General features: G+C 32.7%; 1 protein-coding gene across 2 annotated transcripts in view; it reads right to left on the bottom strand.

Moving 5' to 3' along the window:
• Nucleotides 1–12,464, bottom strand: part of stumps (DBB domain-containing protein stumps) — a 277,758-nt gene that overhangs the window by 141,551 nt on the left and 123,743 nt on the right. Inside the window, exon 2 of one of the 2 annotated variants that reach the window (XM_085825040.1) lies at nt 7,378–7,693. The exons of the other annotated variant lie outside the window; for it this stretch is intronic. The gene's annotated coding sequence lies outside the window, so the exon portion shown is untranslated. The remainder of the gene's footprint in view (nt 1–7,377; nt 7,694–12,464) is intronic. 2 annotated transcript variants of the gene reach the window in all.

The raw sequence follows: 12,464 nt of genomic DNA, 5'->3' as shown, positions 1-12,464 counted from the left end.
GGTATACAACACATAGTAAGGTATAAAATGACCTGAAAAGAAATTACCAGAAAATTATGGTGTTATAAAAATTAGTACATGTATAAAATGAACAAATCGGATGTATCTGTTTGGTATAGGAAAATTACCTTCAATATGGAGTTTAATCTCCCCTAGAAGCAATACAGTACGTACAGTGATGTGTGATGCTGTTAATCATACGGTCTATCACTTCCATAGGAAATGAAGGCATTGCTCTTTCAAAGCACTTGCATGCGTGACAAGGGTATGAACAGGAGAACTGAGTGCAGTTATACGTCTTCCAAAAGCATCCCAAACATGCTCTGTAGAATTCAGGTCTGGTGATCGAGCTGGCCATTCCATGCGCTGAATTCTTTGCTGCTGAAGCTAATCAACCACGATGCGAGCTCTGTGCGGTCTAGCGTTGTCTCATCCTGTAGCAAGAAATCATCACCTATTGCCCGGCATAAGGGCGCACATAAGCATCAAGGATGTCATCTCTATAAGCCTGAGCATTCCACGTGAGAAGACATGGAGGTATGTGCTTCCACCGAAAGAGATACCACTCCAAAACAGACACTGCTTCCTCCATATGCATTTCTTTCACGGATGTTTAATGGATGATTACGGGCTCAAGGTTCTCTCCAAATCAAATACCGCCTACTATCGCTTTGGAGGCTAAACCTGGACTCATCCGTAAAGAAAACAGCCCTCTACTGATCAGCTCTCCATTAAGACATGTTGACATGCCCACTGAAACGTTCCCTTCTACTACGCAACGTGAGCGGCACGCAAACGGCTAGTCGCTTCGCATACAGACCTCCTTCGTTAAGCCTTCTACGCACAGCTGAGGTTGACACTAACTTTCTGGTGGCTGCAGCAAGGAAGGATCTGAGTTGAGTTGGAAATGCGGTTCTATTCCTTCGTGCGCAAAACAACAATATTGGTCATCGGCGCCCTTTTGTAGCTATTGGCCATCCTCGGCTGAACCTCTTGGATGCCACATCTTTGGTTAGAAATTGTTCACAAAGTCTACGAACCACAGAAGGACTCACATTTAGTCATCTGGCTACTTCTGTCTGACTTTCTCCTCCCTCTACTCTCCCAATAGCTCCATCGCAGTTCTTCGAGCAAATGATGCCTGGAGGTCATTGTTATATGAATTGCCTATTCCAGATTTCTTATCTCAGTATCACAGCGAAATTTATAGGCTTTCTCTCAAACATGCAATTTTATGCTCCTCGCAGATGACGCATTCTGACTGCAGCGCCACTAATCCGCATGCTACAGTTTTAATCACCTCTTATTTGACAACATATTCAAATTTTATACTTATTTTTGGACGAGTATTCGGTATTTTTGTGATTTTTCTTAATTTCTAAAAACTAGTGTATATATACCTATAAACGTTTTGTGCGGCCGATTTGAACCAAAAAGAGAGAAACACAACTACATGTTATAGCAATCCTGTATGCAAAATTTCAACATTCTGAGGCTACTCGTTTTTTAGTTATGCAAGATACATACGTACGTACAGACGTCACAAAAAATCTCTTTTGAATCCATTTTGAATCAATTTTCTAATCCGTTTTGGGAAAAAGAGTCATTTATTCTACTCTTAGGTACAGATGTCACACAAAAACATCGTTAAATTGCTCAATAGCGGCCAAAATGGATATTTTCTTTGAAATATGATACCCGAAACTTTTCGGGATTACAATACTTCCTTTACTTTGAATAAGGAAGTAAAAAACAAAAAACAAAAAAACAAAAAAAAAAAAAAAAAAAAAAAAAAACCTGGGTAAGAAACGAATGAAACATTGGGTAATTAAAAGCAATGTGCTAAATAAATTTCGTAACTAAATAACCAGAATGGCTAAAATTTCGATAATTATTTCAAATGAAAATTTAATTACATTATAATGTTTTGACATTTTTTGCGATTTTGTTATGCTAATGGATGTGTTTGAACTTTTTATTTATGGAAATTTTAAAACCTTCCCTAAACAGGTATAATTATGAAGTTAATTTTCTTATTTTATATACACAAAATTATATGATCCATATTATTATTGTAGGGTGGTGTAGAATTTAATATATCTTTAATTTTTGTATATTTGTTTTTCCTTTAATTTAACTAGTTTGAAGATTATTATGCCCATAAATTATAAACTCAAACTTTCATAATTATACTATACTAGAGGCCAGTTACCTTTATTAAGGAAAGGAGGCTTCTATGTGTAATTGTATTTAAGCAGCTCACAGCTATCAGCAAGCTGTCACGCTGATTTGCATTGTAGAGGATTTGCCCACTTTTATCAAAGTTTACTTTGTTATTGTACTGAATTTTTTACTTACTATGTATAAGTTCTAAATTCCATTTTACATTGCTTTACAATTAAGAAAATGTGGATTATTTTATAAGTAATTAATTCAAACTTCATGAATCTGTAAAAGAAAATTTTGGTTTTTATATTGGCAACATCAATTTTTACGAAAGACTGTAAAATATTATGATTATGATAATCAAGCAAAGATTTTACAGAACTGTGAACTTTCCCAGTCTTTCTTGAAAAAATTAGGGCATTCCGTCAGTGATTTTACAGAAAAATGAAATTGCAGACTCTCAATTTGCATTTATCGTTAAAAATGATATTTACAAGATCTTGTTATTTTAAAAAAGTATTTAGATTAAAATTCTATATCCCCCCCATCCTTTCTTTTACTACTTCTGTAATTCTTTCTTCTAAAAAGGTTTTTTCTCTTTGAAGGGGAGAAATATATAAGGCAAAAAAATATGTAAATGAAAATTATAATTTAAACTAACGACAAACCTTTAATTCCCCCTCTCTGTTTTAAAAATTGTAATAACTTCTCTGGATTGCGTCATTTCTAGATTATTCCATTCTGCATGGCCCGTGCAGCGCTGATGACGTAATAAATGGAAACTGAAACTTTTAACCCAAACCAAAACTTTTTCCTCTTCGGGTGCTTCCATATTGGATAACTACGTACTTTAGCTTCTGTCTGTGCAGTGCTTGTACACAATTTCTCTGGGCTCGGTTCTATCGCAGTAATATAAAAAATGTTAATATTCTTGAATAGGCACGACTAGAGTGCCAAGCGAACTGATTGTTCTTACCGCTTCCCCTAAGATCTACAAAATTATGAAATGTATAAATTTCATTTAAATAAACGTCAGGAACACAGAATACCATACTTACTCGCATAGTTTAAATCAGAAGTTTCTGTATCACATGCTAAAAAAACTACAGATAACATCACTCGAGGGAAAAATATGCCTGCAAATACGGTAATTATTACTACATTAATAAATTTGTTTTAACGAAGGAAAGTGATCCTCCAATGATTATGGAAACATTTGTTTGTACAATCACAAATACTGTTATAATAGTGAATTGATAAAAAGGATTCCATTAATTTAGTTTAACTATTATGCTTTTACATATTTGAACATCACTGCGATATAATTATTATAATAATTATCTGGAAATTTTTAGGGTGTCTTCCTGTTCCCGCGGTTGTCAAAAACATTCCAGTTTCCGCAAAATCATCAATCTTCATTATCCCCTTTTCAAAGGGGTTACATAATGAGGGGCCGAGTGGACCTTGGTCTCTCCCAAATTTTGACTTAAGAAAAAAAAAAAAAAAAAGTTTTTAAAAGAAATAATCGGAAAATATTTACGATCTCGGATCTTTGTATGAATGAAGCTAATACTGTTATTTAAAAGGAGAGAGAGAGATGTCCAAACTCTGCTGTGATTTCGGCAATGAACTAAAAGATCGTTTCCTAAATTGCTTCCAAAATTCTGCATAAAGGTGAGTTATAATAAAATCTTTCAAAATAAATATTCGTTCTAAAACGAAGTTCTAAAATGACTTTTCTTCTTAAACGACTTCTGCTTTGGTCTCAATTGCAATTTTGCAGCTTTTAATTCTTTCATTTATGCAAATCCAATAAGCTACATTTTCATCAAATCTGTTCCGAATTCGGTATTGATAACCTTTATAAAAGGCTAAAGTTTTTTTTCCCTTTTAGTTTCAATAATGTCTAAAACATCCATATTGTTTAACATAAGATGTGAAAATAGCAGCTAATATTGCAGCAGAATTACAAATAGAATGAAACTAAAGATTTCGAGAGGAGTCTAAACTAAAATGCGTCTTCAATCTAACAAAGACTAACTTATTCACAAAGGAACTGCCCAACTCTAAATGATTCATCGTGACATCTCCTGAGGAGGTGTGGTAGGGGGACTGTACTCTCCGATTTCGCGGGAACAGGAAGATTTTTGAAAAACGGGGAAAGAGGTGTGTGTGTGTGTGTGTGATTATGGCAAAGCCTCGAGGGCTATCTGCCTAAGGGGAGGGATGCCTTCGTGGAGGACTTTCTAAGGGAAACTGGCTCGTATACACGTTACACATGGGGAAAACCACGAAAACACCCATGCAGCCAGCCCGTTCGCGGGATTCGAACCTCGGACCGAACTACCAGTGTTCAGCGACTTTTACCGCTCGGCCGCTGGTGGGCCCGGGGAAAGAGGAATCGCGAAAACAGAACTAATTCATTTTTAGGTCTCCTAATTTTATTTTATGGGCTTTTCTATATGTGAACATTTGTCACGCGGGGTTCTATCAAAGAGTTTTTGTCACATAAGCCTCTTAATGGCCGCTGGTTATTCATTGTTTAGGTTGCTACAGGCGATTGAACCGTTCAGTTTCATCATTGCAAGCGCGCTGTCACTCTCTTTGTATTCGACACAAGTCAAGTTTATTTCTCGCTCTCCCGTCAATGAGCGAAAGAGGAAATTATAGAAGAGAGAGAGTCTTCTTTAATTGTTTTATCCCCTTCCGAAACTATGGAAAGAAAGAGAAGGTAAATTGCATCGTATCAATGGGCAGAGTCTATCTATATTGTGTGTTGTAAAGCAAATGTCACTGAAGTATTATGTACTTACTCTTGGAAAATAGAGTAATAGAATGGGTGATGTCCATTTTTGTTCGGTGGAAGTTGAGCCGAAAAGGAAAATTAGACTTTTAGAAGAAAATTCTCACACTTAAGGAAACGAGTGCAAGTAACCGGATATCTTGCAACTTTGGCCAGGAGTTTAACAGTTTTCCTTTTTTCCAACTTACCCCATACACACAAACTGTCCCAGAATATCTTTATTTCCTTAGTTTGATTTCACATTTGGCGATAAACTGCTAAACTTAGCGTATTAATGGACAGCACTTTTTCTTCGATAGAGCAGTCGAACAATGGTAACATAGAATTCATATGAATTTGATCATGTTTTAAAATAAATTGCAGTTTAAAATTAAAATAAAGAAAAAGTCCTTAGTTTTGCTGTACTAGTTCAAGCACGAAATTACCCGACAATAGTGAAATAGTGAAATAAAATTTATATGGATTTTCAGATTCATTAAAAATAAACTGTAATTTAAACTTAAATGGAAAACAAAATCTTTTCCACAGATTCATCTAAAACTTGTCTAATCGGTTCCACTATTATACCATACTATTTGACATCGGACTAGCTGAAAAACTAAATGCTAACAAAAAGTAATCATAGGTTCCAAACAAAATTTTTTTTCTTTCCGTTTTGCAGCGAATAAAATGCAATTTACAAATTCAAATGTCTTTATTGAGAATATTTTTTTTTAATGCATATTATCGTAATTCACTTTTCATTGTCTAAAAATTTAAATATTGAAGTCTGAAGATGTTTCCTTGGCCTTTTCACTACAGATATTTCCCTATATAACAACAAATTGTACCATTTACAGTTCGACGAAATATAAAGGTACGTTCAGCTTTGAAATCCCATTTCAACTGCTGTCTAGCAACAGCTGTCAGAGTACAAAGGCCTAAGCGCAGACACATACATAAAACGGGGAACCTCAATGAAAACTGTGTATCATGAAACATTAAAATCTTGACTTGATTATATAATGAAAAAAAAATCGATCACTTATTCATCAAAAATAATTTTGCGTAATATTTTCTTAAAATTTAATTATATTTTACTTAATTTAATTTGTTTTTTAATTTTTATTCGGACTTCTATTAATAAGCTTTTATATGGCAGCGTGCATTTGGCCGTTCTACATTTAATTTATATAGACCTTTATTATCACTCTTACCTAAGAATTCGCTACGTATCCCATCTTATATTATAGAAGGTTTTCCTTGAGTAATCTGCAGAACTTTTAATTCCTTTATTGAAATTGTATACAACTTGGTGACGAATATAGCGAGCAACAAGATCAAGAGAGCTTTCGTGTATGTATACACACAAAAAATATAATTCCACTATTTCCAGTATTCATATTTTAAAAATGATTATACGAGAGCGAATACTTTTAAAGGGGATTGAAGAAGAAAAGGAGCTTGAAGATAGAGTATTTCACACTCAAACTATTATTTAAAATTTTAAAATGGTCAATCATTCGATGAAAGCACGATTTTTTTTTTTTTTTTTTTTCCAACCTAGAGCGTATTGACAGAGTCGCGTAGCTTTAGCTAATGTCTAACAGAGAAGTAATTCCTGAGGTGGGAAATGAGTTTATAATCCATCGTATTAATTTCAATGTACTTAACGTAGCTCGGGATACCTATTTTAGATTTTTCACCTTAACAGCATATATCAGATATGGCCAAATTTTGTGTAAGTAACAGCCGCAATTTAGAATTCAGAAATATTTAAGAGTCGAAGTTATGTGTTTCATGTATTTAAAAATGACATAGTTTTTAAATACTCACAAGTACTATTAGTTACTTTTAGTTTTAATCAAGTTAATTGTTCCAGCTTATTTCAGTAATTTAAAGTTGATAAATGAAACAGAAATTAAATTTAAAGTTTCCGTTTTTCATTATCGTTCTTAACATTTTTTATGGTATTTGAATGGTAATTAAGATGTAAAAGAAAAATATCGATTATTTTTTATACAAAATGTATTCAAACCCCTGCTACTGATATTGAAAAAGTATGCACAAAAAAGCGCAGTTTTCATCTATTGACAGTATATTATGTTAAAGGTCGAAACACAGCTTTAAAAACAAATAAATGCACAGGTCAGTTGAGAAAATTTGCTGATTACTATTTCATTAAAATCGATACGTACATATGTTGTAATATACACGTTTAATTAACAGTAATGTTACTAATTGCTTTTAGCTTTTATTGCCCATCGGTTACTTTAAAATGTTAACCACTCTATAATTTGCCCCTACCCTACTGTATTATTTCGGATAAACGTGGTTCTACTTTAGTTATACTTTAATCTTAAATTCGCTTTCTTTCAGAAAATATATAAATGACGCTTTGTTAAAAACAGAAAAGTAAAGTAACTTACCTAGTCTACTGTTTCTGTTTTCCTTTTAAAGATGTTCTCTTCCTGACGAAGACCTTTTTCCTACCAATTCCTTTAGGGAAAAAGGAGCTCTTATCTGGAGGTCGGATCGCAATCAGAACAGGACTGAGTGGAATGACTATTCGAAAATTAGAGCTCTCACCCGAACTCCTAAACAGCAGAAAAATTCCTTCTGTTTTTAGAAATTCGTTTTTGACAAGAAATCATGTAGTTCTCCATAACGATATATGGCTTCTTTACATTCCAACACCCCTGAGTGAAATTGTTGCCCTCGCCCAACAAGGTACGTCTAAATTGCCTGAAATGGTCCAAGTAAAATGGGAATTAGAATATTTTTGCTGTGAAATAAAAGATAAAATAATCTGCTCGATATGTAATAATACTATTAATGTACCAAAGTTATATAATATTAAACGTCATTACGAACAACACAAATCGAAATATAACAATTACGAAGGATTAATGAGAGAAGAAAAGTTGAAAGAGCTCAAGTTAGGAGTGAAAAAGCAACAGTCCATGTTTAGTAAAGTATTGCAAGAAAGTGAAGCGGCGGTACATGCAAGCTACGTCTTGTCCGAGTTGATAGCTAAACATTCGAAGCCTTTTACTGACGGTGATTTCATCAAGGAATGCCTAATGAAAGCTGGAGAAATTGTTTCTCCTGGAAATGTGAAGGCTTTTCAATCAATTTCATTGTCCCGAAATACAGATGCGAAAAGAGTTACTGATTTAGTCGCGAATATTCTAATTAGCAAATTTAGCAAAAATATTCTAATTCCCATTATTCTATGTTCGTCAGCGATTTTTCGTTTAATTTTACTACCACTTTTTGATATAGACATACTGAATACAAAGGGCTGGAATAAACACGATTAACGTTAAAAAGTTAACAAAAATTTATTCTTTCCACAAGAGATAAATCAAAATGCTGAAATATTTCTTCAAAAATATTCTAAAAATATTTTTGAAGAATATTCTAAAAAAATATTCTAAAAATGTCAAACGTTTAGCAAAAATCAATTCAAAACAGAGAAACTAATTCTATCTCACAGCGAAATCGCTACAAATCAATCATAGCATTAAGTAAACAAACAGTTCGCTAGAACTACAGCTACTACTGAGATGAGTTGTTTGTTCTCGGCTTTTATAAGCTTTATAATTAATTTCTCGAATATACTGGAAACATCTATAAATATCTGGATTTTTGTGGATGGCAACAGCAATTACGAGATATTTATTTATTAGGTATTAAATGCACGCGCTGTTCTATTTTTAACCTTCCAACGCAGCTGTCTTTTCAAAATTCGTCTGCGTTGCTAAGACAACATGAAGCAAATCTAATTACAATTCTAAATAAAAAAAATAATAATAATAAAAATAAATAAATAAATAAATAAAAAATAAAAAAAATAAATAAATAAATAACTATGAAATCCGTAACAATATGAATTAAGTAATAATTAATAATAAAGCAAAGTGCATGCACCAATATATCGTAGAAAACTATGATTGGAAAACTGAGACCATGAGATCGGCCACATTCGGCTATCGGGGGATGCGTACAAGTCAAGCCATTGATGTTTACGTTTGAAACAGGAGACTAATGGATTTGTTGCCAATCTAGAGAAACTTAGTTTCGCAACAACAAAGATAACGCATTCATTTATTATTGCCAATTAAATCATGCCTAATTCTTTCTGGAATTTTTTCGAGGAAATAAGTGTTTTAGATTTACTTCGTAATTTTTAATATAGATATTTTGAGTTTTTATGTATTTTTGCCTTCTCGCGAAGTGAAAACTGAATTAATTAAATGAGAAATACTCAATCGTCTGTGAAAAACTGTTGCTTTTTTGTTTTGTTTGCTTAATTTCTTTTATACATCATTCTAGCTTTATTACAGTATTTGAATAGAACATGTGGCAACGATTAGATAATTCTATTCTTTAAATGATATAAATTTTGTGCATTATGAGTTATAATATGAACGAAATATATAAGTTAATTGTTATATAATTATTGGATTATATAACAGTTAACTTAGTTTCCGTTATATAATTATTATATAAATTAACTGTTATATAATTATTAATACTGTTAAGTGAATCTAGCGCCAGAGTGTCGCTATGGTAAACAAATACTAGAGTGAATTTTAAAGAATGCATTTATTCTATTGTGGTTTATGCGTTCTCGGCGAAGTAGATTTAATTCAATCGAATAAGTTTAAATGAAATGTAAGAAAAAATGTGTATAATTTAATATTTCGTACAAGGAAGTCATGTGGTGTACACATCAGATTTTTACGTTATATGTTCGCAGAGCTTTGGTTCATCTGTATAATGTTTGTCTTATAAAAATAAAATAAATAAATAAATTAAAGAACTGGAAATAAAAAAAAATTTTTTTTTTTTAAGTTTACCATTGAAAATAAAAAGAACTTTTAAACTCTGACGGACCCTATATATAGGTAGATAGATATAGACATATATATACATAATTATTAATAAAACTGATGTAGTTGATGTCAGAGAAGCGTTCTTCGGGGCCCCTTTGCAGTGCAGGCCAGTTATATGGCTTTTCGCCCAGTTTTCCTCCCCCCCCTTATCATTTGCCACGGAATGTCTTTTACCCAGCGTCCTCCTAATTTCAACATCAAATTTCAGACATACATCCCCTAATTTTCTCTCAGTTATCATTAAAAATAACTCAAATTAAAATGAATTTTTGAATAATTTTTGTGTGTTTCATAAAGATTGCTAAGAATATATTATTAGGTATCGCGCAAATGAATATTCTGTACCCTGATACATAATATATGGTGTTAGAAACATCTTTAATTAATTAAAATTAGTCCAAAAAAGCAAAAGTATTTCAGAAGAAGGAATATTATAAATAAAGCATAATTTTATTTCTAAGTTTCATTATATTTCTTTAATGAAAATATCTGGAATCATTTAATAAATGATGTAGTTGGAACTATAATAATCACGGTATTATACCAAGCTTAAAAAAAAACGCTGCTGGGCCTCTTTTGAAACGTATTATTCATTGATTAACCTTTAAAGCAAGACCAAACAGAAAATTAATCAGGCTTTAAGGTATTTCTCCCTCCTCCTAGCGTGCCTTCGTGGTGTAATGGTCACACACTGAGCCGGTATTTCTGAGGTCCGTGGTTCCATTCCCGGCGAAGTCGACTGCTAATTTTTCATCTTGCCAGCTTCCAAAAATCCTAGTGTTCTACAAGCCATCACATTTTTAAACATTCATCTCTATAACAGAATATGTTAAGTTTTTACAAACGAGTTAAACAAGCATCCTCTAGCCTATTATTATTTAGTGAAGTCGTTAAAATGTTTAAATAGGTAAGAAGGTATCAAATAAATTTTAGGTGAAGGAGTGAGTATCAGAAGCAGAGAGAGAATCATCAAAGGAAGGTTGAAATATCAATGGAGGAAGGAATTTGTGGGTGAAACGTCACTGGGCGAAAAAGCTATGCTTCCACGGGCGGTGGATATCCACGCTTTACCAAGTATGGAGAATTTCACTTCGCGTATGGTAACTTTGGCCAAGTTTTCGGTTGACAGATATTCTTCTTTTCGTGCGCTTTATTTCAATAATGCCGACTTCTTAAACGGTCAGCTGTGAAAACGCAATCGATGAATCTCTCCTATCTATAAAGAGCTCACAAGTGTCTGAGTGTTACAATGACACGTTAAGAAATGAAACACAAATACGCTGAAAAAAAGAAAAACCTCATTTTAAAAGGAGGTGTGTATATTTAATTATGGCAAAGCACGCTAGGGCTATCTGCCTAAGGGAAGGGATGCCTTCGTGGAGGACTTTCTAAGGGAAACTGTCTCGTATACACGTTACACATGGGGAAAACCACGAAACCACCCATGCAGCCAGCCCGTTCGCGGGATTCGAACCTCGGATCGAACTACCAGTGTTCAGCGACTTTACCGCTCGGCCGCTGGTGGGCTATTTTAAAAGAAGGAAAAAAAGTTTCAAAGAAAGAATACTATGACATCTTGCATATATTTCTTGACAGAGGTACCAAATTTGATTTAAAATAATAATAACTCTTAAATAAATGTAATGTTCTTCTTTACTTAGCTCGAAAATATTGTTTCTATTGCATTATTGTTAAGAACTAGCCTTTAAAATAAGATTAATTAACTAATGCATTCTTTAATTCTATCAACTTGTATTTGCAACGGATAGCATTTATGTTTTCTGATATAATTTTTGCCGAAATGGCCAACATTGTTACTTTAAAAAAGTGAAGATACTCTAAATAAGTTTCTTAGCATTATTTTTGGCCTTTTATATGATTTATTGCAAAACTTGACGTGATATTAAATTATATACGTTGATAACAATCAAATGCTCTTCTTTTCGTTAAGGTTTTTATCATGGTGAGCATTCATTTATCAGAGCGGCTTTTATTAATGTAGGCATTTATTACTTTGGCCTTTAATAATATAAAACTTTTATCTGTGTGAGCCTTTTATACTTGTCGATATTTATCGTGTAGGTCAATCATAACTGTGGATTCTTTTTCGGATGAGGCTCCGTCCAGTGGCTTTTGTCAGGTAAGCCTTAGATAAATATAAGAAGAAGAAGAATATACAGACTTAGAAGACTTAGATTATTATTAGACTTAGATTTCTCCAGTTTCTTTAAAGTATAAAAACACTTTTTTTAAGACATTCATTCCTCTTTAGTAAAAATATTCATTTCTTTCATCAATAATTAAAAAAAAAAAAACTTATGGATATTTTCTCCATATAAATGGTTAATCTTTACAAACTACTAATTTATCTAACTGAATTCAATTTTTAACCCTTAGAAAATAACTTTTACTAAATCTGTCTTTAAAAAACCTTCGTATACATTAAAACTCGGAGTCTTTTTTTTATTTAAACTATACAGTATAATTAATTGCATCATCAATATATAACGTGTGTAATTTTTCCTTTTAATATTTATGCTTCTCTATACTGGTGAGATGAATCACAACTCTTTATGTTATTACTTTTGGAATTTATGCAAATAGCATTTGAAAAT

Source organism: Stegodyphus dumicola, chromosome 1, assembly GCF_044657685.1.
Source record: "Stegodyphus dumicola isolate Sdum_Otavi_A_Nest chromosome 1, ASM4465768v1".
Taxonomy (NCBI): domain Eukaryota; kingdom Metazoa; phylum Arthropoda; class Arachnida; order Araneae; family Eresidae; genus Stegodyphus; species Stegodyphus dumicola.
The sequence above is the reverse complement of the archived record's forward strand: the minus strand, read 5'-3'. Positions and strand labels throughout refer to the sequence as shown.